We start from the raw sequence: 25,242 nt of genomic DNA on the forward strand, positions 1-25,242 counted from the left end.
AACTGCAGTGGAGGGAGCAGTTAGGACTTTAAACTAGGAATAGTTAGTGGTATGGGTTTTGGCAGGAAAACAGTGAAGTCCCAGTGTAGTAATATTACGAGTTCTAGGGGAACTAGTAATAATAAGAACGAGATAGATATTGAAAAGCCAGGGACCTTGGGTGATAAAGACGGTAATAGGTTTAGTAGAAAAATAGAAATGAGCAGGAAGGGTAAAGAGAAAGGAGAGTCTTTCAATGTTTATTATGCTAATTGCCGTAGTGCTAGGAATAAGATGGACGAGTTGAGATTAGTTGCTAGTGTAGGTAACATTGATGTATTTGCCTTAACTGAGACGTGGTTTAATTCAAAAAGTCGGGACATGCCTGCGGAATGTCATATTCAGGGTTTTAAATTGTTCCAAGAAGATAGAAGTATTGGGAGGGGGGGTGGGGTGGCATTGTACGTCCGAGATCGCTTGAACTGTTGCATAAAAACGGGTATTAAGTCTGAAGTAACACATACAGAGTCTGTTTGGATAGAATTTTCAGAGGGGCATGAAAAACTGATTTTAGGAGTGATATACCGTCCCCCTAACTTAGATAGGGACCAAGGGAAACTACTATGGGAGGAAATTGTTAAGGCCACAAGGCACGATAATGTAGTAATTCTAGGAGACTTTAACTTTAGTCATGTTGATTGGAATTTCTTGACTGGGAATTTAGAATCGTACGACTTCTTAGAAGTATTTCAGGATTGTTTTTTGAAGCAGTTTGTGACAGAACCTACAAGGGGAAATAACCTGCTTGACTTAGTTATGGCAAACAATGAATCCCTTGTTAATAATTTAGAAATTTCAGAGGAACTGGGTGCTAGCGACCACAAATCAATTACATTTAGCATTGAATGGAAGTACGATAGTAGCGATAACTCAGTAACAGTCCCAGATTTTCGCTTAGCAGATTACGATGGGCTTAAAGAACACTTATCATCTGTTGACTGGGGTAACGAAGAGAGCTATCAATATGACAGTTTTCTGAACACTATACATGCTGCTCAAAGAGCGTTTATCCCATATAAAGAAATTAGATCAAATAGAAATGACCCAAAATGGATGAATAATAGGCTCAAATATCTACTAGGGCATAAGAAAGGAATTTATAGGCGTATCAAAAGAGGTGAGGGTCATCTTATGAATCAGTATATTGACATTAAGAGGGACATTAAAAAGGGGATAAGAAAAGCTAAAAGGGACTATGAAATTAAAGTTGCTAGGGATTCTAAAACTAACCCAAAAAGTTTTTTCCAGGTCTATAGAACAAAAGTTAGAGATAAGATAGGTCCCCTTAAAAATAACTATGGGCACCTTACTGACAATGAGAATGAAATGTGCTTGATTTTAAATAATTATTTTCTCTCAGTTTTTACACAGGAAGACACTAACAATATTCCAGTAATTAATTTTTACAGTGGGCTAGAAGAAGATAAATTATGTAACATCACAGTCACTAGTGAGATGGTTGTGAGGCAGATAGACAGACTGAAGCAAAATAAGTCGCCGGGTCCTGATGAGGTTTTTTCAAGGGTTCTTAAGGAATGCAAAATGGAACTCTGTGAACCATTAACTAATATTTTTAATTTATCTCTTCAAACAGGTGTAGTGTCTGATATGTGGAAGATGGCTAATGTAACTCCTATTTTTAAAACAGGGGACAAGTCGTTACCGTCAAATTACCGCCCAATAAGCCTGACCTCAATTGTAGGCAAATTACTAGAGTCAATTATAGCTGAGATTATAAGAAGCCATCTCGATAAGCATAGCTTGATTAATGATACTCAGCATGGATTCACAAGAGGCCGGTCTTGTCTAACTAATTTATTAACTTTCTTCAGTAAAGCTTTTGAGGCTGTTGACCACAATAAAGAATTTGATATTATTTACTTAGATTTTAGTAAGGCTTTTGATAGAGTTCCGCACCATAGACTGTTAAAGAAAGTGGCAGCCCATGGCATTGGGGGAAAAGTGCTCTCGTGGATCGAGTCATGGCTCACTGACAGGAAGCAGAGAGTGTCCATAAATGGGGTTAAATCCGAGTGGGGATCTGTAACAAGTGGCGTTCCACAGGGATCAGTCTTGGGCCCGTTGTTGTTTATAATATATATCAATGATCTTGATGAGGGAATTACTAGTGATATGAGCAAATTCGCCGATGACACAAAGATAGGTAGGATAATTGATTCAAACGTAGATGTTAGGGAACTTCAGGAGGATTTAAACAAACTCTATTCTTGGTCAGAAAAGTGGCAGATGCAGTTCAATGTAGATAAGTGCAAGGTTCTGAAGCTTGGGAGTGCCCATAACCCTAGTACTTATAAATTAAATGATGTAGAACTTAGCCATACAGATTGCGAAAAGGACTTGGGGGTTATGGTGAGCAGCAACCTTAAACCAAGACAGCAATGCCTAAGCGTACGTAATAAGGCAAATAGATTACTGGGATTTATATCAAGAAGTGTAAGCAACAGAAGTCCAGAGGTCATACTGCAGCTTTATACATCATTAGTAAGGCCTCACCTTGATTATGCAGCTCAGTTCTGGTCTCCGTATTACAAAATGGACATAAATTCGTTAGAAAACATTCAGCGTAGGATGACTAAATTAATACATAGCATCAGAAATCTTCCTTATGAAGAAAGATTGAAGACTCTTAAGTTACATTCACTTGTTAGACGAAGAATGAGGGGAGACCTGATCGAAGTGTATAAGTGGAAGATAGGTATTAATAAAGGGGATATTAATAAGGTCTTGAGGATGTCTCTCCAAGAGAGAACCCGCAGTAATGGATTTAAATTAGATAAGTTTAGATTTAGAAAGGACATAGGAAAGTATTGGTTTGGAAATAGGGTAGTTGATGAGTGGAACAGTCTACCTAGTTGGGTTATTGAGGCTAGGACTTTGGGTTGTTTCAAATCTAGGTTGGATAAGTACATGAGTGGGAAGGGTTGGATTTGAGTGGGACTTTCACATCAGAGCTTATTTCTTGGGTAGCATTGAAAATTGGGTTGGGTAAATGTTTTGTTAGTGGGATGAATTGTAAAGGACCTGCCTAGTATGGGCCAGCAGGCCTCCTGCAGTGTTCCTCCTTTCTTATGTTCTTATGAATGTAGGTTTGTGTGCGTACTCACCTATATGTGGTTACAGTGGTCGATTCATAGCTCTTGGCATCCCTTCTTTGCTAGTCGCTATTAGGTCCACTCCCAGCTTCAAAAACCTTGTCATACCTCTTCTTCAACCTATGCATTGATCCATTCACTACAATTACTCTCCAGACTGATCCACTTCCTGACGACTCTAAGGCTGAAGAAATATTTCCTAACATCCCTATGTCTCGGTTGAGTTTTCAACTTCCAGTTGTTCCCTCTTGTTCCTTCATCACACCAATCAAACATTCTATAACTATTTTCCTTGTGAATTTCTCTCTATAGAGAGGTCTGAGCTTTGCTCATTGCTCTACAACACGGCTGAACTTATGTGCCTCTTAAAAACTCTGCTAATATTCCATAGTACACCGAGACTACCGCCCTAAAACTTCTGTCAGGCTCCTTTTAAATTTCCTAGTGAGGCTCCTCTCTTCTTTACTTCCTGGTCCTTCATAGCTGCCGTCTAACTGACCGTATAACAACTAAGCCTCAGATTTAGATATTGCTAAAACACTAATATTTTCGGTCAGCTCTTTTCTTACATGTCCATATTTACTTCTGGTTCTGTTTGCTTATATATTCTGCATTCTTTTCTATCTGTATATCTTCTACACTCCTGCACTTTTACGTTTAGCTTCGCTGTACCTCTAATTCTGAGTGTGAATTTCTTTTTGCCTCTCGACAATTTCCAGTAATATACTCCAACATTTCTATCAGTATATTTCCACGTAGCTTCCCGAAGGGAAGGAGTCCTCTTAGAGGTGTCCCGTAGCTCGGTTGGTAGCACAATCAGCACACTCGTTGATGGCTGTGGTTCGATCCGGGTGGAAATATTTGGGCGTGTTTCCTTAAGACACCTGTTGTCCAAGTTCACCTAGCAGTAAGTAGGTACCTGGGTGCTAGCTGACTGGTGTGGGTCTCATCCTGGGGATAAAATTAACCTATTTTTCCCGGAATGCTGTGCATAACAAGGGGCTTTGTATGTCACTGATGTCAGTTATGATCTATGTAAGATTTATGTATCATACCTGAACGCTAAAGTAGGAGAAACTTTTAGAGAGGGTGTGGTAGGTAAGTTTGGGGTGCCAGGTGTAAATGATAATGGGAGCCCTTTGATTGAACTTTGTATAGAAAGGGGTTTAGTCATAGGTAATACATATTTTAAGAAAAAGAGGATAAATAAGTATACAAGATATGATGTAGGGCGAAATGACAGTAGTTTGTTGGATTATGTATTGGTAGATAAAAGACTGTTGAGTAGACTTCAGGATGTACATGTTTATGGTATAAACCTTGGTAATAAATACCGACAAGTTGGTTTAGAAAGACACGTAAGCAAACACTATAACATATTTATTAGAAAACGTTTTCAGAAGTGATCAAGGTCCCAGGACCGAAACGTTTTCTAATAAATATGTTATAGTGTTTGCTTACGTGTCTTTCTAAACCAACATGTTTATAGAGGGGCTACAGATATATCAGATCACTTTCTAGTTGTAGCTACAATGAGAGTAAAAGGTAGATGGGATACAAGGAGAATAGAAGCATCAGGGAAGAGAGAGGTGAAGGTTTATAAACTAAAAGAGGAGGCAGTTAGGGAAAGATATAAACAGCTATTGGAGGATAGATGGGCTAATGAGAGCATAGGCAATGGGGTCGAAGAGGTATGGGGTAGGTTTAAAAATGTAGTGTTAGAGTGTTCAGCAGAAGTTTGTGGTTACAGGAAAGTGGGTGCGGGAGGGAAGAGGAGCGATTGGTGGAATGATGATGTAAAGAGAGTAGTAAGGGAGAAAAAGTTAGCATATGAGAAGTTTTTACAAAGTAGAAGTGATGCAAGGAGGGAAGACTATATGGAGAAAAAGAGAGAGGTTAAGAGAGTGGTGAAGCAATGTAAAAAGAGAGCAAATGAGAGAGTGGGTGAGATGTTATCAACAAATTTTGTTGAAAATAAGAAAAAGTTTTGGAGTGAGATTAACAAGTTAAGGAAGCCTAGAGAACAAATGGATCTGTCAGTTAAAAATAGGAGAGGAGAGTTATTAAATGGAGAGTTAGAGGTATTGGGAAGATGGAGGGAATATTTTGAGGAATTGTTAAATGTTCATGAAGATAGGGAAGCTGTGATTTCGTGTATAGGGCAAGGAGGAATAACATCTTGCAGGAGTGAGGAAGAGCCAGTTGTGAGTGTGGGGGAAGTTCGTGAGGCAGTAGGTAAAATGAAAGGGGGTAAGGCAGCCGGGATTGATGGGATAAAGACAGAAATGTTAAAAGCAGGTGGGGATATAGTTTTGGAGTGGTTGGTGCAATTATTTAATAAATGAATGGAAGAGGGTAAAGTACCTAGGGATTGGCAGAGAGCATGCATAGTTCCTTTGTATAAAGGCAAAGGGGACAAAAGAGAGTGCAAAAATTATAGGGGGATAAGTCTGTTGAGTATACCTGGTAAAGTGTATGGTAGAGTTATTATTGAAAGAATTAAAAGTAAGACTGAGAATAGGATAGCAGATGAACAAGGAGGCTTTAGGAAAGGTAGGGGGTGTGTGGACGAGGTGTTTACAGTGAAACATGTAAGTGAACAGTATTTAGATAAGGCTAAAGAGGTCTTTGTGGCATTTATGGATTTGGAAAAGGCGTATGACAGGGTGGATAGGGGGGCAATGTGGCAGATGTTGCAGGTGTATGGTGTAGGAGGTAGGTTACTGAAAGCAGTGAAGAGTTTTTACGAGGATAGTGAGGCTCAAGTTAGAGTACATAGGAAAGAGGGAAATTATTTTCCAGTAAAAGTAGGCCTTAGACAAGGATGTGTGATGTCACCGTGGTTGTTTAATATATTTATAGATGGGGTTGTAAGAGAAGTAAATGCGAGGGTCTTGACAAGAGGCGTGGAGTTAAAAGATAAAGAATCACACATAAAGTGGGAGTTGTCACAGTTGATCTTTGCTGATGACACTGTGCTCTTGGGAGATTCTGAAGAGAAGTTGCAGAGATTGGTGGATGAATTTGGTAGGGTGTGCAAAAGAAGAAAATTAAAAGTGAATACAGGAAAGAGTAAGTGTGGCATGCAAAGAGTACGTAACCTTTATTCGGCGCATGGACACACCCTCATTTACAGGCTATCTCCCCCAACCAGCGAACCAGGTTGCTAAGAGTTGATGATGGGGCCCCATCGTTCAACTAGTGACCAGGTTCTAGCCAATAAGAAGGTGGGATTGACAATCGCAGAGGTTATGTGGATACCGCTCTCCTGTCTGCCCTTGTCATTCCCACTCTAGAGCTGGTTGAAGCACGGTCTGCTATCTTGTGGCTTCTATTTCTGCCTTGCTTACCGTGGAGTGCACTATATTTATCACTGTACATAGTGTACATATTGCTGTTATAATTGGTGAAGGATAATATAAGTCTAAACTTTTTCTACTGTGTTTATTTGCTCCCATTACACCTGGGATAACAGGCCATTTGAAATCCTAGGTTGTAATATGGGTAGCCTGTCCGAGAGCTGGACTTAGAGAAACGGTTGAGCTTAGGGTGAAGCTTGTAGCAGGAACATTGTGTAGCTTGCTGTTTCGCTTCGCTTTAAAAATTTTGCGTGTCAGTTGCTTATGATCAGCCTTGCTATTGTGTGATCGTTCAACAGCTCGCTACTAGCTTGTTCAGTGTGCTCGCTTCGCTACGGTCAATCTTGTGTGCAGTCGGCTTTGCTTGTATGCGTATTCTGCAATCGTACTGTGCATAGCTAAGCGTGTTCTGCAAATTAACGTGTTACGTTGGGGTATTCGTACTGTGCATAGCGAATAACTTATGCCACCTAGACGAGTCAGACGCCTGGTGTCGGCATATACTTTGCATAACCTACCTAAATTGTCCCTACAGCGTTGTTGGCAAATTGCTCGTTCCATTGGCATTCCCTATAAACGCACTCTTACAGCTGCGCAACTGCGTTCACTTATTGCTGACATACTTATTGAAGAAGAGATGGCACATCAAACTCCTCCCTTTACGGGAGCTAGGGAAAAAACTACTATGTTCTCGCAGGAGGAAGATGATACACCTACGGAGCAAAATGGTCAGTATAGTGCAGCTGGGTTGTCTCAGGGTGAATCAGCGTCGTTGGCACTTGAGCTGGCAAAAATCAATCTTGAGCAAACTAGGGAACAGAGAGCATTCGCAAGGGAAGAATTTGATAGGGAAAGAGAGAGGAGGCAGTTTTCGCATTCTGTAAACGATTTCAGTTTACAAAAAGCAGTACAGCTTGTTCCCCGCTTCAATGAGGCCGAACCAGAGCAATTTTTCGAAAGCTTCGAAAATCAGGCTCGAGCCTTGAGGTGGCCGGAACAGCACTGGGCAGCGTTGGTTCATACAGCATTATTGGGTAAGGCACAGGAATTTACGTCGGTATTAACTGACGCTGAATTCTCTGATTATCAAGTAGTGAAGACCACAGTGTTGGGAGCATATACATGTATCCCAGCTAAATATCGTAAGACCTTCAAATTGAACAGGCGGCAGCTTGGTCAATCCCTGGTGGACTTTGTGAGACAGCAAACCAAAGCTTTTACCAGCTGGTATAAAGCGAGTGGTGTCTCTAACTTTGAGGAGCTGGTGCAGCTTATTCTGATTGATAACCTGCTGGAGTCTGTGGGACCAGAGGTTCGTGTCTTTCTGCAGGATCGTGACTTAACCACTGCATTGGAGGCGGCCAGGTTGGCTGATACCTTCGAAACGAACCGCTCCTTGTCCGAGCGGTCCCGTCTCTCTTTTCAACAGTCTGGCGTGAGCAGAGATCGACAACATTGGAGAATGAAGTGCCAGCCGGAGGGAGAGCGTCTACGTCATCCAACCAAGTCACCTGGTGAGCCACGCTTCTCAACATATGGTCCCCCTGCGGAGAGGCAAACTACTTATGGAGCATCTCGACAACAATATCCAGAGAGGCACCAGCCAGAACGACACCACTTGCAACGTCATCAGGGAGTAAAGGGCAAGCCTGTCGTCTGCTTCAGATGTAATAAAGTAGGTCACATCAGTTCCAACTGCCCTCAAAAACCTCAACCCATCGGGAAAATCTCTAATATCCCTAGTAACATGTCCCCTAGAGAAGTAGAAAAAGGTATGGCCCCTTATTATTGCGAAAGTCTTATTTCCCTTCAGGAAAACTCAGAACCAACTAAAGTAAATACCTTTAGAGATACTGGAGCATATTGCTCACTTGTCAGAGAAGGAATATTACCCCTTTCAGAGAATACTTCCTTGAATTCCTCAGTTTTATTGGAAGCTTACGGAGGAGCTATATATTCAGTTCCTTTGCATAAAATTTATGTACAGTGCAAATATTACACTGGGTACTTGACTGTAGGTATCTCAAAAGGATTTCCCATGAAAAATGCCATGTTATTACTGGGTAATAACATTACTACTGTTACTTCGTGTCCTGAACCTATAATGATTAATGCTTCTCCAGTGTTGGCCATAACTCGGGCAACATCCCAAGGGTTGTCTGGGGAGAATGTTGACCTATCCTTGGACGACTCCGATCTCGGAATAGCCACGTTGTTTTATGAGACACACCGGCCGGAGTCTCGTAAATCAAGTGAACAGACCCCGATCAAGCCTTCCTATTCCCAGGTTGCAGGATTGCCAGATGTCTCTGTTTCCATGCCCGAGGGACTGTCCTTCCGGGAGGAACAACGTAAGGACCCTTCGTTAAAATTCGCTTTTGAGGCAGCCATGGGTAAATCCTCTTTGGGTCATCCAGTCAAGTATGAAGTTAAAAATGATTATTTGGTATGCACTGAGACTGGTAAGGAGATAGAGGGCCGGCAATTATACGACAGGTTAGTGGTTCCAACCAAGTATAGACCTCAGATATTAAATATAGCTCATAATACGTCATCAGGAGGTCACTTAGGAATTACAAAAACCTTGTATAGAATCACAAAAGAATTTTATTGGCCAAAATTAAAGAAAGATGTGAAGAATCATATTAGGTGTTGCCGAGAATGTCAGCAAGTTGGGAAACCTGGACATTCCATTAAACCTGCACCTCTCCAACCCATACCTGCTGATGGAGAACCTTTTGCAGATTTAATTATAGATTGTGTAGGTCCACTACCTAAGTCAAAGTCTGGAAATCAGTATTTATTTACAATTATGGATAAAGTAACCAGATATCCTGAAGCGATCCCAATGCGTAGTATCAATACTAAAGCTATTCTCAAAGCTTTAACAAAATTCATTTCTTGTTTTGGCATTCCTAAAACTATACAAAGTGATTAAGGTACTAACTTCACTGCCAAAGCATTTAGGGAAGTATTAACTAGGTTAGGGATAATTCACAACTTATCCACTGCCTATCACCCTCAGTCCCAAGGCGCCTTGGAAAGATTCCACCAAACATTAAAAACAATGATGAGAAGTTTTTGCATGCACTTTCCGACAGATTGGGATGAATCTCTACCGTTGTTGCTATTCTCAGTACGAGAGACGGTGCAAGAGTCTACAGGGTATAGTCCGTTTGAGCTGATCTTTGGGCACAATGTACGAGGTCCGCTTCGGGTGCTCAAAGAAGGATGGATGAGAGAAGACGTAAGCTCAGCACTCTACAACCCGTCTTCAAGGTTGCAGGTGGCACGTGAGTTAGCCACGGCTAACCTAAAGATAGCTCAAAGTAAGATGAAACAGAGGTATGACAAAAGTGCACAATTCCGCTCCTTCCATCCAGGAGACAAGGTGTTGGTGCAGGAACCTATACCTGGCCACACCTTGAAAGCTAGATTTACGGGACCTATGCAGATAGTAAGTAGATTATCTGATTTAAATTATGTGGTAGCTCCCATTGATAAGACCTCAAAAACAAAAACTTACCACATTAATCAAATCAAGGCCTTTCATACACCAGATAAAGTCCCAGTAATGACTCTGTCCTCTACCTCTGAGGACGACTCTGACTCTTTGCACTCTATCTCTGAAATTAATACTAAACTTTCAAATTCTGTCCTCCTCAAGGATCCTAGCCCTTTAATGGCTGGATTATCTGAAATACAAGCAACCAATTTAACTGAGCTTCTACAGTCATATCCTAATATTTTTTCGGATGTGCCGAAAAAATGTACGTTAGGTTACCATGATGTAGATGTGGGAAAATCTAAACCAATTAAACTCTCCCCCTACAGAGCTAATCCTGAAAAGCAAAGGCTACTTCAGCAGGAAGTAGACTTCTTGTTAGAACATGGTTTAGTGGAGGAGTCATCTAGTCCATGGGCTTCACCGTGCATCCTAGTAAAGAAGGCTGATGGAGGGTTTCGTATGTGCACAGACTACCGTAAAGTGAACGAGGTCACAATTACAGATGCTTACCCTCTTCCTCGTCTGGATGACGTAATTGACTTTGTGGGTAAGGCTACTTTTGTGTCCAAATTAGATCTCCTTAAAGGTTACTATCAGGTACCTTTGACAGATAAGGCGAAGGAAATCTCTGCCTTCGTGATTCCAGGAGGTCATTATCAGTATACAGTTACCCCCTTCGGAATGAAAAATTCCCCCTCTTCATTCCAGAAACTCGTCCATCAGGCTATTAAAGGACTTGAAGGCACGGCAGCATACCTAGATGATATTGTTGTGGTGTCTGATACTTGGGATCAACACCTACTTAGACTTAAAGCTCTGTTTGAGACCTTTAAGAATTCCCAATTAACAGTTAATTTGTCTAAATCTTCCTTTGGCCAGGCCACTGTCACTTTTCTAGGCCATGAAGTAGGTAGTGGTAAAGTTGCACCTAAACTTGCTAAAGTTCTTTCGATTAAAGAATATCCAGTTCCTCATGATAGGAAATCTCTTCAACGTTTCCTAAGCATGATAGGATTTTACAGAAGATTCTGTAAGAATTTCTCAGATATTGTAGCCCCTCTTACCTCTCTTACCAGTCATAAAGTTCCCTTTAATTGGACGTCAGATTGTAACACTGCTTTTAATAAAGCAAAAAGATTATTGTGCTCTGCACCCATTCTCTTGTCTCCAGACTTCTCCAAACCTTTTTCATTACAGGTTGATGCTTGTGAGTCTGGGGTTGGGGCGGTACTATTACAAATCGGGAACAAGGAGTTGCAGCCTGTAGCATACTTTTCAGCTAAGTTCCAGCCACATCAGAGAGCTTACTCTACCATTGAAAAAGAAGCCCTCGCGCTGGTAATGGCTTTGGAGCATTTCGATGTTTATGTGGGCCAAACATCGCAGGTGGTCACAGTCTACAGTGATCACAACCCGTTAGTCTATCTCCAAGCCATGAAGAATCACAACACAAGGCTTATGCGTTGGACGCTCAGGCTGCAGCCCTATAACCTCAAAATTCGTTACATTGCCGGCAAAGAAAATGTGTTGGCAGACTCTTTGTCAAGAGTCTAGTTTAATATTTTATTTAGGTTAGGATGTATTTGTGGTAACCCCCCTTTCAAGCTCTTTTTTTTATCCCCTGATGTGGGGGTTTTTTTTTAGTGAGGGGATACGGGCTACCGTCCGCTTGTATCTTGGACCTATGTTGGCTTATCTGACTGCTGTCTCACTCTGAGTTTAGGGTTTGGCTTTCAGGCACTAGGAAAGCTGAGCTCTATCTAAGAGTTGGATGGTGGAGAGGATAGGCGGTCCCATTATTTTGTGCCATGGCGGCACGGTTACCACTGGGAGGTGGCAGCCTAATCCTGAGCCTTCTCGGGGGTGGGGGTGTGGCATGCAAAGAGTACGTAACCTTTATTCGGCGCATGGACACACCCTCATTTACAGGCTATCTCCCCCAACCAGCGAACCAGGTTGCTAAGAGTTGATGATGGGGCCCCATCGTTCAACTAGTGACCAGGTTCTAGCCAATAAGAAGGTGGGATTGACAATCGCAGAGGTTATGTGGATACCGCTCTCCTGTCTGCCCTTGTCATTCCCACTCTAGAGCTGGTTGAAGCACGGTCTGCTATCTTGTGGCTTCTATTTCTGCCTTGCTTACCGTGGAGTGCACTATATTTATCACTGTACATAGTGTACATATTGCTGTTATAATTGGTGAAGGATAATATAAGTCTAAACTTTTTCTACTGTGTTTATTTGCTCCCATTACACCTGGGATAACAGGCCATTTGAAATCCTAGGTTGTAATAGTAAGGTTATGAGGATAACAAAAATATTAGGTGATGAAAGATTGGATATCAGATTGGAGGGAGAGAGTATGGAGGAAGTGAATGTATTGAGATATTTGGGAGTGGACGTGTCAGCGGATGGGTCTATGAAGGATGAGGAGAATCATAGAATTGATGAGGGGAAAAGGGTGAGTGGTGCACTTAGGAGTCTGTGGAGACAAAGAACTTTGTCCTTGGAGGCAAAGAGGGGAATGTATGAGAGTATAGTTTTACCAACACTCTTATATGGGTGTGAAGCATGGGTGATGAATGTTGCAGCGAGGAGAAGGCTGGAGGCAGTGGAGATGTCATGTCTGAGGGCAATGTGTGGTGTGAATATAATGCAGAGAATTCGTAGTTTGGAAGTTAGGAGGAGGTGCGGGATTACCAAAACTGTTGTCCAGAGGGCTGAGGAAAGGTTGTTGAGGTGGTTCGGACATGTAGAGAGAATGGAGCGAAACAGAATGACTTCAAGAGTGTATCAGTCTTTAGTGGAGGGAAGGCGGGGTAGGGGTCGGCCTAGGAAAGGTTGGAGGGAGGGGGTAAAGGAGGTTTTGCGTGCGAGGGGCTTGGACTTCCAGCAGGCATGCGTGAGCGTGTTTGATAGGAGTGAATGGAGACAAATGGTTTTTAATACTTGACGTGCTGTTGGAGTGTGAGCAAAGTAACATTTATGAAGGGGTTCAGGGAAACCGGTAGGCCGGACTTGAGTCCTGGAGATGGGAAGTACAGTGCCTGCACTCTGAAGGAGGGGTGTTAATGTTGCAGTTTAAAAACTGTAGTGTAAAACACCCTTCTGGCAAGACAGTGATGGAGTGAATGATGGTGAAAGTTTTTCTTTTTCGGGCCACCCTGCCTTGGTGGGAATCGGCCAGTGTGTTAATAAATAAATAAATTCCTGTACAAATAAACGTTTATTATAATTATTGTTATTTTTAATATCATTAATATTGTGCTTTCCTGGTCTTCCTTTTATTTATTTTGGTTTGACCCATCCTTCATGTTCTGTGCTCCTCTCCAAGTTTACCTGCTCTATGTATTCAGATTTCACTACAGTGTTGCCGCTAGAAGTGTGGCCGCTAGCACAGTGTGGTAGCTAGCAGTGTGGTCTAGTAGTGTGGTCGCTAGCAGTGTGGTCGTTAGCAGTGTGGCCGCTAGCACAGTGTGGTAGCTAGCAGTGTGGTCGCTAGTAGTGTGGTCGCTAGCAGTGTGGTCGTTAGCAGTGTGGCCGCTAGCACAGTGTGGTCACTAGCACAGTGTGGTCGCTAGCAGCGTGGCCGCTAGCACAGTGTGGCCGCTAGCAGTGTGGTCGCTAGCAGTGTGGCCGCTAGCACAGTGTGGTCGCTAGCAGTGTGGTCGCTAGCAGTGTGGCCGCTAACACAGTGTGGTCGCTAGCAGTGTGGCCGCTAGCACAGTGTGGCCACTAGCACAGTGTGGTCGCTAGCAGTGTGGCCGCTAGCACATGTGGTCGCTAGCAGCGTGGCCGCTAGCACAGTGTGGTCGCTAGCAGTGTGGTCGCTAGCAGTGTGGCCGCTAGCACAGTGTGGCCACTAGCACAGTGTGGTCGCTAGCAGTGTGACCGCTAGCACAGTGTGGCCACTAGCACAGTGTGGAGGCTGACTCAGTCCTGCAAGATCTTAAAGGGGCACATCTGGCCTTACTAACCTACTGGAGATCTATGACAAACTGACAGAAGCAAAACAGATGAGAAAGGGATAGATTGTTTGCATATTCATGGACTGCCGAAAGGTATTTAACATTGTGCCCCACAAGAGACTAGTGCAAAAAACTGAGGTGTGCACAGGAATAACAGAAAATGTACGTCTGTAGTGCAAAGAGTACCTTAGTTGAGGAAAACATAGTGACTGTCAAGGAAAAAGATGTCAAAACACATACACACACACGCACAAGCACACACACACACACACACACACACACATACACACACACACACACACACACACACACACACACACACACACACACACACACACACACACACACACACATTGATGTATAACCCACCACAGAACAGCATGAGGCCAAGGCAAGAGTATGATGAGAGTAATAGAGCGATGGTTGACTGGCTGAAGTGGCCAGAGGGGCTCATGCGAGCACTGCAAAGCTACTGATCATGGGTGACTTCAACCACAAGGAAATCGACTGGGAGCACTAGGAGCCACATGGAGGCTAAGAAACGTGGAGGGCTAAGATGATGGAGGTGGTACTGGAAAAAATCATGTACCAACACGTAAGGGACACTACCAGAGAGAGAGAGAGAGAGAGAGAGAGAGAGAGAGAGAGAGAGAGAGAGAGAGAGAGAGAGAGAGAGAGAGAGAGAGAGAGAGAGAGAGAGAGAGAGGAAAGGATGAACCAGCGTGACTGGACCTAGTATTCACCTTGAGTAGTGCAGATATTGAGGACATCACATATGAAAGAGGACATCACATATGAAAGATCCCTTGGGGCCAGCGGTCATGTGGTTTTAAGATTCGAATACACAATAGAGTTACAAGTGGAGGGAGGAGCAAGAAGAGCCGGACGAATGAAGCCAAACTACAAGAAGGGAATGAAGAACTTCCTGAACGGGGTTCAGTGGGACAGAGAACTGGCAGGGAAGCCAGTTAATGAGATGATGGAATACGTAACAATATGCGAGGAAGCTGAGGACTGGTTTGTACCCAGGTGTAACAGGAATAATGAAAAAGCCAGGATGAGCCCATGGTTCACACAAAGGCGCAGGGAGGCCAAAATCAAGAATAAGAAGTATAGAAGGCGCAAAGGACTCAGGAGAATAAGGAAAGCAGTCGTAGAGCCACAAGTGAATATGCACAGGTAAGAAGGGAGACCCAACGACAATATAAAAATGACATAACAGCAAAAGCCATCTGACCCGAAGCTGTTGTACAGCCACATCAGGAGGAAAACGACAGTCAAGGACCAGGAAATCAGACTAAGGAAGAAAGGAGGAAATATCACAGGAAACGACCGAGAAGTATGTGAGAAACTCTACATGAGATTCAAAGAAGTGTTCACAGAAGAGACAGAAGGGACACCAGAAAGACGGTGAGGTGGGGTACACCACCAAGTGTTGGACACAATACATACAACCGAGGAAGAAGTGAAGAGACTTCTGAGCGAGCTAGACAACTCAAAAGCAATAGGGCCGGATAACATCTCTCCATGAGTCCTGAGAGAGGGTGCAGAGGCGCTATGTGTACCCCTAACAACTCTACTCAACACAACTATCGAAACAGGGAGATTACCTGAGGTATGGAAGATTGCAAATTTAGTCCCAATTTTTAAAAAAATGAGACAGACAAGAAGCACTAAACTATAGACCAGTGTCACTGACATGTATAGTATGCAAAGTCATGGAGAAGATTATCAGGAGAAGAGTGGTGGAACACATAGAAAGAAAGGAGTTTATCAAGAATGGCCAACACAGTTTCAGGGAAAGGAAATCGTGTGTCACAAACCTACTGGAGCTCTATGACAGGGTGACAGTAGAAAGACAAGAGGGAGAGAGGGGTGGGTAGATTGCATTTTCTTGGACTGTAAGAAGGCGTTTGGCACAGTTCCACACAAGAGCGAAAGCTAAATCTGAGCCAAAGCTGTTGTACAGCCATATCAAGAGGAAAACGACAGTCGACCAGGTAATCAGGCTGAGGAAGGAAGGAGGGGAGATCACAAGAAACGACCATGATGTGAGGACCTCAACAATAGATTCAAAGAAGTGTTCAAAGAGGAGACAGAAAGGACTCCAGAAAGATGGAGAGGTGAGGTACACCTTCAAGTGTTGGACACAATTCATAAAAGCGAGGAAGAAGTGAAGAGGCTGCTAAGCGAGTTAGATGCCTCAAAAGCGATGAGACCGGATAACATGTCTGCATGGGTTCTGAGAGAGGGTACAGAGGCACTATGTGTACCATAAACAACAATCTTCAACACATCTATAGAAACAGGGTGATTACCTAAAGTAAGGAAGACAGCAAATGCAGTCACATTTTTTTTTTCAAAAAAAGGAGATAAACACGAAGCACTAAACTACAAACGAGTGTCACTGACATGTATAGTATGCAAAATTATGGAAAAGATTGTCAGGAGAAGAGTGGTGGATCACCTAGAGAGGAATGAGCTTATTAACGACAATCAGCATGGCTTTCAGGGACAGGAAATCCTGTGTCACAAACCTACTAGAGTTCTATGACAAGGTGACAGTAGTAAGACAAGAGAGAGAAGGGTGGGTAGACTGCATTTTCTTGGACTGTAAGAAGGCATTTGACAAAGCTCCACACAAGAACCTAGTGCAAAAGCTGGAGGACCAAGCAGGGATAACAGGGAAGGCACTGCAATGGATCAGGAAATACCTGTCAGGAAGCCAACAGCGGGTCATGGTATGTGGCGAGGCGTCAGAGTGGGCGCCCGTGACGAGCGGGGTTCCACAGGGGTCAGTCTTAGGTTCGATGTTGTTTCTGGTATTTGTGAACGATATAACGGAAGGAATAGACTCCTAAGTGTCGCCTTTTGCAGATGATGTGAAGTTGATGAGGAGAATTCAAGTGGAGGGAGACCAGGCAGAACTACAAAGGGATCTGGACAGGCTGCAGACCTGGTCAACAACTGGTTCCTGGAGTTCAACCGCACCAAATGAAAAGTCATGAAGATTGGGGAAGGGCAAAGAAGACCGCAGACGGAGTACAGTCTAGAAGGCCAGAGACTACAAACCGCACTCAAGGAAAAGGAACTTGGGGTGAGTATAACCCGTAAACTGCACAATTGCTGCAGCTTACGGGCGCCCAGAAAACTTAAGAAGAGCAGTCCACATCTTAATAATGCATCGTTTGGGACCCTGTACACTGCATCCGTTAGACACATATTGGAATATGCAGCACCAATTTGGAACCCACACCTAGCCAAGCACGTAAGAAAACTAGAGAAAGTGCTAAGGTATGCAGCTAGACTGGTGCCACAGCTAAGGGGTATGTCCAACGAGGAGTGGTTAAGAGAAATCGACCTGACTACACTGGAGGACAGGAGAGAGTTAAGGGGATATGATAACGACATACAAAATACTGAGAGGAATTGACAAGGTGGATAGAGACAGGAGTTGCAGAGATGGGACAAAGTAGCAAGGGGACACAGTTGGAAGTTGAAGGCTCAGATGAATCACAGGGATGTTAGGAAGTATTCCTTTAGTTACAGAGTCGTCAGGAAGTGAAATAGTCTGGGAAATGATGTAGTGGAGGCAGGAGCTGTGAATCGACCCCTGCAACCACAACTAGGTGAGCACACCCACGCCCACACACACACACACACACACACACACACACACACACACACACACACACACACACACACACACACACACACACACACACACACATGGTTGGAGCAAGGAAGCAGCAGGGAGAGAGCAACATACAGTACACAGACACAGAATATGGTCAGTATCACCTTAGAGGGAATATCCAGGAGAATATTGAGAGCAAGAGTTGCCTTTGTGTGAATGATGAGAATGTGTGCGGGAGTATATGTGACTGTGTATGTGGGCGTGTGAATGTGTGCTTTTTTGTGCATGTGAGTGTATTGTAAAGAAGGTGTGTGGGTGTGTGGGTGTGCGGGTAGAAGGTTGTGTATGTGGGGGTGAGAATGTGCGAATGAAAGTCTCTTGTTTGTGTGTATGCATACTTGTGTGCGTATGTATGTTTGTGTGTATATGTGACCTCTGCTGGTAATCTTTTTTGAAGCATAATGAGAAAAGTCCTTTAAGATCCCTCAAGATATCTAAATATTGTGACAATGACCAGAAAAACAAGATTCCTGTCGTACTTTCACTGTGTGTAATATACATTTGTGTTTAATATACATTTGTGTGAAATATACATTTGTGTTTAATATACATTTGCTTAGGTAGAAGTGAAAGTAATTAGAATGTTTACTGACAACGTTAAATAAAATTCATTTAGACAGAAATAATCCCCCCACCAACTTACAAAATTATTTTTTTTCTTCTTACAGCATCTTAGAAGATGAAATCTGTTTTGAGCATCACTTGCTGGCCTTTGAAGACGTCCTAAGCGCTGGAAAAAAAATTTCAGAATAGAAGTTAAGTTGATGACGCTGGAAAAAGAAAATTTAAAAGAGTTCCGAAAACTTCATGTTTAAGCCAGAGTGAGGTGCAGCTGGTGTGGTCAATGAGGTGCAGCTGGTGTGGTCAGTGAGGTGCAGCTGGTGTGGTCAGTGAGGTGCAGCTGGTGTGGTCAGTGAGGTGCAGCTGGTGTGGTCAGTGAGGTGCAGCTGGTGTGGTCAGTGAGGTGCAGCTGGTGTGGTCAGTGAGGTGCAGCTGGTGTGGTCAGTGAGGTGCAGCTGGTGTGGTCAGTGAGGTTCAGCTGGTGTGGTCAGTGAGGTGCAGCTGGTGTGGTCAGTGAGGTGCAGCTGGTGTGGTCAGTGAGGTGCAGCTGGTGTGGTCAGTGAGGTGCAGCTGGTGTGGTCAGTGATGTGCAGCTGGTGTGGTCAGTGAGGTGCAGCTGGTGTGGTCAGTGAGGTGCAGCTGGTGTGGTCACTGAGGTGCAGCTGGTGTGGTCAGTGAGGTGCAGCTGGTGTGGTCAGCGAGGTGCAGCTGGTGTGGTCAGTGAGGTGCAGCTGGTGTGGTCAGTGAGGTGCAGCTGGTGTGGTCACTGAGGTGCAGCTGGTGTGGTCAGTGAGGTGCAGCTGGTGTGGTCAGTGAGGTGCAGCTGGTGTGGTCAGTGAGGTGCAGCTGGTGTGGTCACTGAGGTGCAGCTGGTGTGGTCAGTGAGGTGCAGCTGGTGTGGTCAGCGAGGTACAGCTGGTGTGGTCAGTGAGGTGCAGCTGGTGTGGTCAGTGAGGTGCAGCTGGTGTGGTCACTGAGGTGCAGCTGGTGTGGTCAGTGAGGTGCAGCTGGTGTGGTCAGCGAGGTGCAGCTGGTGTGGTCAGTGAGGTGCAGCTGGTGTGGTCAGTGAGGTGCAGCTGGTGTGGTCAGTGAGGTGCAGCTGGTGTGGTCAGTGAGGTGCAGCTGGTGTGGTCAGTGAGGTGCAGCTGGTGTGGTCAGTGAGGTGCAGCTGGTGTGGTCAGTGAGGTGCAGCTGGTGTGGTCAGTGAGGTGCAGCTGGTGTGGTCAGTGAGGTGCAGCTGGTGTGGTCAGTGAGGTGCAGCTGGTGTGGTCAGTGATGTGCAGCTGGTGTGGTCAGTGAGGTGCAGCTGGTGTGGTCAGTGAGGTGCAGCTGGTGTGGTCAGTGAGGTGCAGCTGGTGTGGTCACTGAGGTGCAGCTGGTGTGGTCAGTGAGGTGCAGCTGGTGTGGTCAGCGAGGTGCAGCTGGTGTGGTCAGTGAGGTGCAGCTGGTGTGGTCAGTGAGGTGCAGCTGGTGTGGTCACTGAGGTGCAGCTGGTGTGGTCAGTGAGGTGCAGCTGGTGTGGTCAGTGAGGTGCAGCTGGTGTGGTCAGTGAGGTGCAGCTGGTGTGGTCACTGAGGTGCAGCTGGTGTGGTCAGTGAGGTGCAGCTGGTGTGGTCAGCGAGGTACAGCTGGTGTGGTCAGTGAGGTGCAGCTGGTGTGGTCAGTGAGGTGCAGCTGGTGTGGTCACTGAGGTGCAGCTGGTGTGGTCAGTGAGGTGCAGCTGGTGTGGTCAGCGAGGTGCAGCTGGTGTGGTCAGTGAGGTGCAGCTGGCGTGGTCAGTGAGGTGCAGCTGGTGTGGTCAGTGAGGTGCAGCTGGTGTGGTCAGTGAGGTGCAGCTGGTGTGGTCAGTGAGGTGCAGCTGGAGTGGTCAGTGAGGTGCAGATGGTGTAGTCAGTGAGGTACAGCTGGTGTGGTCAGCGAGGTACAGCTGGAGTGGTCAGTGAGGTGCAGCTGGTGTGGTCAGTAAGGTGCAGCTGGTGTGGTCAGTGAGGAGCAGCTGGTGTGGTCAGTGAGGTACAGCTGGTGTGGTCAGTGAGGAAACAGCTGGTGTGATCAGTGAGGTGCAGCTGGTGTAGTCAGTGAGGTGCAGCTGGTGTGGTCAGTGAGGTGCAGCTGGTGTAGCCATTGAGGTACAGCTGGTATGGTCAGCGAGGTGCAGCTGGTGTGGTCAGTGAGATGCAGCTTGTGTGGTCAGTGAGGTGAAGCTGGTGTGGTCAGTGAGGTGAAACTGGTGTGGTCAGTGAGGTGCAGCTGGTGTGGCCAGTGAGGTACAGCTGGTATGGTCAGCGAGGTGCAGCTGGTGTGGTCAGTGAAGTGCAGTTGGTGTGGTCAGTGAGGTGCAGCTGGTGTGGTCAGTGAGGTGCAGCTGGTGTGGTCAGTAAGGTGCAGATGGTGTGGTCAGTGAGGTACAGCTGGTGCGGTCAGCGAGGTACAGCTGGAGTGGTCAGTGAGGTGCAGCTGGTGTGGTCAGTAAGGTGCAGCTGGTGTGGTCAGTGAGGTGCAGCTGGTGTGGTCAGTGAGGTACAGCTGGTGTGGTCAGTGAGGTGCAGCTGGTGTAGTCAGTGAGGTACAGCTGGTGTGGTCAGTGAGGTGCAGCTGGTGTAGTCAGTGAGGTGCAGCTGGTGTGGTCAGTGAGGTGCAACTGGTGTGGTCAGTGAGGTGCAGCTGGTGTGGCCAGTGAGGTGCAGCTGGTGTGGTCAGTGAGGTGCAGCTGGTGTGGTCAGTGAGGTGCAGCTGGTGTGGCTAGTGAGGTACAGCTGGTATGGTCAGCGAGGTGCAGCTGGTGTGGTCAGTGAGATGCAGCTTGTGTGGTCAGTGAGGTGAAGCGGGTGTGGTCAGTGAGATGCAGCTGGTGTGGTCAGTGAGGTGCAGCTGGTGTGGTCAGTGAGGTGCCGCTGGTGTGGTCAGTGAGGTACAGCTGGTGTTGTCAGTGAGGTGCAGCTGGTGGGGTCAGTGAGGTGCAGCTGGTGTGGTGAGTGAGGTGCAGCTGGTGTGGTCAGTGAGGTAGAGCTGGTGTGGCCATTGAGGTGCAGCTGGTGAGGTCAGTGAGGTGTTGCTGGTGTGGTCAGTGAGGTGTAGCTGGTGTGGTCAGTGAGGCGCAGCTGGTGTGGTTAGCGAGGTGCAGCTGGTGTGGTCAGTGACGTGCAGCTAGTGTGGTCAGTGACGTGCAGTTGGTGTGGTCAGTGAGGTGCAGCTGGTGTGGTGAGTGAGGTGCAGCTGGTGTGGTCAGTGAGGTACAGCTGGTGTGGTTAGTGAGGTACAGCTGGTGTGGTCAGTTAGGTAGAGCTGGTGTGGCCAGTGAGGTGCAGCTGGTGTGGTCAGTGAGGTGCAGCTGGTGTGGTCAGTGAGGTGCAGCTGGTGTGGTCAGTGAGGCACAGCTGGAGTGGTTAGTGAGATGCAGCTGGTGTGGTCAGTGAAGTGCAGCTGGTGTGGTCAGTGAGGTACAGCTGGTGTGGTCAGTTAGGTACAGGTGGTGTGGCCAGTGAGGTGCGGCTGGTGTGGTCAGTGAGGTGCAGCTGGTGTGATCAGGGAGGTGCAGCTGGTGTGGTCAGTGAGGCACAGCTGGATTGGTCAGTGAGGTGCAGCTGGTGTGGTCGGTGAGGTACAGCTGGTGTGGTCAGTGAGGTACAGCTGGTGTGGCCAGTGAGGTGCAGCTTGTGTGGCCAGTGAGGTACAGCTGGTATGGTCAGTGAGGTGCAGCTGGTGTGATCAGTGAGGTGAAGCTGGTGTGGTCAGTGAGGTGCAGCTGGTATGGTCAATGAGGTAGAGCAGGAGTGGCCAGTGAGGTGCAGCTGGTGTGGTCAGTGAGGTTTTGCTGGTGTGGTCATTGAGGTGTAGCTGGTGTGGTCAGTGAGGTGCATCTGGTGTGGTCAGTAAGGTGCAGCTGGTGTGGTCAGTGAGGCGCAGCTGGTGTGGGCAGTGTGGTGCAGCTGGTGTGGTCAGTGAGGTACAGCTGGTGTGGTCAGTGAGGTGCAGCTGGTGTGGTCAGTGAGGTACAGCTGGTGTGGTCAGTGAGGTGCAGCTGGTGTGGTCAGTGAGGTGCAGCTGGTGTGGTCACTGAGGTGCAGCTGGTGTGGTCAGTGAGGTGCAGCTGGTGTGGTCAGCGAGGTGCAGCTGGTGTGGTCAGTGAGGTGCAGCTGGTGTGGTCAGTGAGGTGCAGCTGGTGTGGTCAGTGAGGTGCAGCTGGTGTGGTCAGTGAGAAGCAGCTGGTGTGGTCAGTGAGGTGCAGCTGGTGTGGTCAGTGAGGTGCAGCTGGTGTGGTCAGTGAGGTGCAGCTGGTGTGGTCAGTGAGGTGCAGCTGGAGTGGTCAGTGAGGTGCAGATGGTGTAGTCAGTGAGGTACAGCTGGTGTGGTCAGCGAGGTACAGCTGGAGTGGTCAGTGAGGTGCAGCTGGTGTGGTCAGTAAGGTGCAGCTGGTGTGGTCAGTGAGGAGCAGCTGGTGTGGTCAGTGAGGTACAGCTGGTGTGGTCAGTGAGGAAACAGCTGGTGTGATCAGTGAGGTGCAGCTGGTGTAGTCAGTGAGGTGCAGCTGGTGTGGTCAGTGAGGTGCAGCTGGTGTAGCCATTGAGGTACAGCTGGTATGGTCAGCGAGGTGCAGCTGGTGTGGTCAGTGAGATGCAGCTTGTGTGGTCAGTGAGGTGAAGCTGGTGTGGTCAATGAGGTGAAACTGGTGTGGTCAGTGAGGTGCAGCTGGTGTGGCCAGTGAGGTACAGCTGGTATGGTCAGCGAGGTGCAGCTGGTGTGGTCAGTGAAGTGCAGCTGGTGTGGTCAGTGAGGTGCAGCTGGTGTGGTCAGTGAGGTGCAGCTGGTGTGGTCAGTAAGGTGCAGATGGTGTGGTCAGTGAGGTACAGCTGGTGCGGTCAGCGAGGTACAGCTGGAGTGGTCAGTGAGGTGCAGCTGGTGTGGTCAGTAAGGTGCAGCTGGTGTGGTCAGTGAGGTGCAGCTGGTGTGGTCAGTGAGGTACAGCTGGTGTGGTCAGTGAGGTGCAGCTGGTGTAGTCAGTGAGGTACAGCTGGTGTGGTCAGTGAGGTGCAGCTGGTGTAGTCAGTGAGGTGCAGCTGGTGTGGTCAGTGAGGTGCAACTGGTGTGGTCAGTGAGGTGCAGCTGGTGTGGCCAGTGAGGTGCAGCTGGTGTGGTCAGTGAGGTGCAGCTGGTGTGGTCAGTGAGGTGCAGCTGGTGTGGCTAGTGAGGTACAGCTGGTATGGTCAGCGAGGTGCAGCTGGTGTGGTCAGTGAGATGCAGCTTGTGTGGTCAGTGAGGTGAAGCGGGTGTGGTCAGTGAGATGCAGCTGGTGTGGTCAGTGAGGTGCAGCTGGTGTGGTCAGTGAGGTGCCGCTGGTGTGGTCAGTGAGGTACAGCTGGTGTTGTCAGTGAGGTGCAGCTGGTGGGGTCAGTGAGGTGCAGCTGGTGTGGTCAGTGAGGTGCAGCTGGTGTGGTCAGTGAGGTAGAGCTGGTGTGGCCATTGAGGTGCAGCTGGTGAGGTCAGTGAGGTGTTGCTGGTGTGGTCAGTGAGGTGTAGCTGGTGTGGTCAGTGAGGCGCAGCTGGTGTGGTTAGCGAGGTGCAGCTGGTGTGGTCAGTGACGTGCAGCTAGTGTGGTCAGTGACGTGCAGTTGGTGTGGTCAGTGAGGTGCAGCTGGTGTGGTGAGTGAGGTGCAGCTTGTGTGGTCAGTGAGGTACAGCTGGTGTGGTTAGTGAGGTACAGCTGGTGTGGTCAGTTAGGTAGAGCTGGTGTGGCCAGTGAGGTGCAGCTGGTGTGGTCAGTGAGGTGCAGCTGGTGTGGTCAGTGAGGTGCAGCTGGTGTGGTCAGTGAGGCACAGCTGGAGTGGTTAGTGAGATGCAGCTGGTGTGGTCAGTGAAGTGCAGCTGGTGTGGTCAGTGAGGTACAGCTGGTGTGGTCAGTTAGGTACAGGTGGTGTGGCCAGTGAGGTGCGGCTGGTGTGGTCAGTGAGGTGCAGCTGGTGTGATCAGGGAGGTGCAGCTGGTGTGGTCAGTGAGGCACAGCTGGATTGGTCAGTGAGGTGCAGCTGGTGTGGTCGGTGAGGTACAGCTGGTGTGGTCAGTGAGGTACAGCTGGTGTGGCCAGTGAGGTGCAGCTTGTGTGGCCAGTGAGGTACAGCTGGTATGGTCAGTGAGGTGCAGCTGGTGTGATCAGTGAGGTGAAGCTGGTGTGGTCAGTGAGGTGCAGCTGGTATGGTCAATGAGGTAGAGCAGGAGTGGCCAGTGAGGTGCAGCTGGTGTGGTCAGTGAGGTTTTGCTGGTGTGGTCATTGAGGTGTAGCTGGTGTGGTCAGTGAGGTGCATCTGGTGTGGTCAGTAAGGTGCAGCTGGTGTGGTCAGTGAGGCGCAGCTGGTGTGGGCAGTGTGGTGCAGCTGGTGTGGTCAGTGAGGTACAGCTGGTGTGGTCAGTGAGGTGCAGCTGGTGTGGTCAGTGAGGTGCAGCTGGTGTGGTGAGTGAGGTTCAGCTGGTGTGGTCAGTGAGGTACAGCTGGTGTGGTCAGTGAGGTACAGCTGGTGTGGTCAGTGAGGTACAGCTGGTGTGGCCAGTGAGGAGCAGCTGGTGTGGTCAGTGAGGTGCAGCTGGTGTGGTCAGTGAGGTGCAGCTGTTGTGGTCAGTGAGGCACAGCTGGTGTGGTCAGTGAGGTGCAGCTGGTGTGGTCAGTGAGGTGCAGCTGGTGTGGTCAGTGAGGTACAGATGGTGTGGTCAGTTAGGTACAGCTGCTGTGGCCAGTGAGGTGCAGCTGGTGTGGTCAGTGAGGTGCAGCTGGTGTGGTCAGTGAGGTGCAGCTAGTGTGATCAGTGAGGTGCAGCTGGTGTGGTCAGTGAGGTGCAGCTGGTGTGGCCAGTGAGGTGCAGGTGGTGTGGAAAGTGAGGTACAGCTTCTGTGAACAGTGAGGTGCAGCTGGTGTGGTCAGTGAGGTGCAGCTGGTGTGATTAGTGAGGTGCAGCTGGTGTGGTTAGTGAGGTGCAGCTGGTGTGGCCAGTGAGGTGCAACTGGTATG

Source organism: Cherax quadricarinatus, chromosome 69 (assembly GCF_038502225.1).
Source record: "Cherax quadricarinatus isolate ZL_2023a chromosome 69, ASM3850222v1, whole genome shotgun sequence".
Taxonomy (NCBI): Eukaryota; Metazoa; Arthropoda; class Malacostraca; order Decapoda; family Parastacidae; genus Cherax; species Cherax quadricarinatus.